The sequence below is a fragment of the Propithecus coquereli genome, unplaced genomic scaffold (assembly GCF_000956105.1).
Source record: "Propithecus coquereli isolate 6110/MARCELLA unplaced genomic scaffold, Pcoq_1.0 Scaffold169, whole genome shotgun sequence".
NCBI classification, from domain to species: Eukaryota; Metazoa; Chordata; class Mammalia; order Primates; family Indriidae; genus Propithecus; species Propithecus coquereli.
Window position 1 is genome coordinate 4,927,286 of NW_012141524.1, and position 1,657 is coordinate 4,928,942.

The following is a 1,657-nucleotide window of genomic DNA, read 5'->3' on the forward strand; positions in this document are numbered from 1 at the left end:
CACAATGAGATAAGACCTAACTCCAGTAAGACTGGCCTTTATCAATTTTTAAATTTTTTGTTCTTCACAAATTCATTACAATATTTTGGTGAGTATAACCATATTAACTATAAAATAATCAAGAAACTATAGCCTAGAGGGAGACTTTAGCAACCCCCAAAATAGGGTTTCCCCTCTTGCTAGATTTTTCTCTGCAGAGGACTTAAGGAATGAAAGACATTAAAATATTTCACATAATTGCTGAAAGAAAGGGATTTTTGTTCATAAATAAATGTAAGCATATTTTGAGATTCTTGATGGAGCTATTTCTATAGCCAGAAACATGACCCCTTTCCCTGCCGGTCACCGAAATCCTCAAGGACATACCTACAAATCCATCCCTGTTCTTCAGCTCTGCTCAGTGAAATCGAGTCAAGACTCATTCTTCATTCTCAGCAATGATAAAGCCTAAATGGGAAAATTTTGCATTTATATCCAGAAGATTTCACTTCAGTCAAGTCCAAGAAGAACACAGCATATTTTATTGGGAGACAACCTAGAGTAGAGCAAAGCTGCATTCTAAGATCTGAGTTCACATCACATCCCATCCCAGCTCTACCACATCCTTCCAGTATGACCTTCAGTAAACTCATTTTATCTCTCTGGGTGTTGGGCCATCATCACAGAAATGAAAATAATATCTGCCCCACAGAATAAGTTGGAGGTTAAATGGAAGAATTTACGTGTAAAATGCTTAGCAGAGCACATACATACAACTATGTGATTCCGACTTCACTCTCTCCCCCTGTCTTTTTTGGACTAAGATTTCTGCCTGATGATGTGCTCTTGATAAGTCCTAATGAGCCCTTTCATGATTCCCTTAGACGACAAACTTCTGAAAATAATTAGTAACAAAATAGAATGGTGACGGAGGAGAGACAAAACCATAACACAAAGAAGAAAAAACAAAATCAAAAATGGGAGAAAAGAAGATCTCACACACAGGAAGGATGGATATTGTCTCTCTTGCTAGGGCTTCTTCAGTCTGGTGGAAGGGTAGCATTTCATATGCAAAATGGAGATGTCTGCGTTATTTTAATAATCCAAATTTTCATCAGCAAAAAGGATGTGACCTATAAATATGGAGAAATAAATAAACTCTGTGTTTTGACATACGTTATATTAACAGTACAATATCACATTCCTCCATAATGTGTTTAATAAGATTTTCTTTTCCAAGATTTTAACACAAACAGATGAGGTTGGGTAGAAGGAAAAATGCATCCTTATTTTAATAATGTTTGAGCAATGTTGTTGAGTGCACATTGCAGACTTCTTTCTAGCTTGTTCTGGGCCTTGTCTCAGATCTCCAAGGAATTAAATGAGACAGCGTTATAAATATTGGTGTTTTGATAATTATGTACATGTTTTATCAAAGCAGACATATCTTATAATAAACAAGATACACATTTCTAATCCAAGGAAATTAAAAGTAGTTTCTATTGTTGCTTGAACTTTGGGATTTAATTATTAGTTTTAATCTCTAAAGCCTATTTTAAATGAATTAAATTGTAATTTGGTTCTTCAGCACAAACAGCCCTGCTAACCTCATTAGTCATTCACGGTAATTACATGACTCATCATTTATACTCAGGACTGATCAGACAGATTTTTTTTT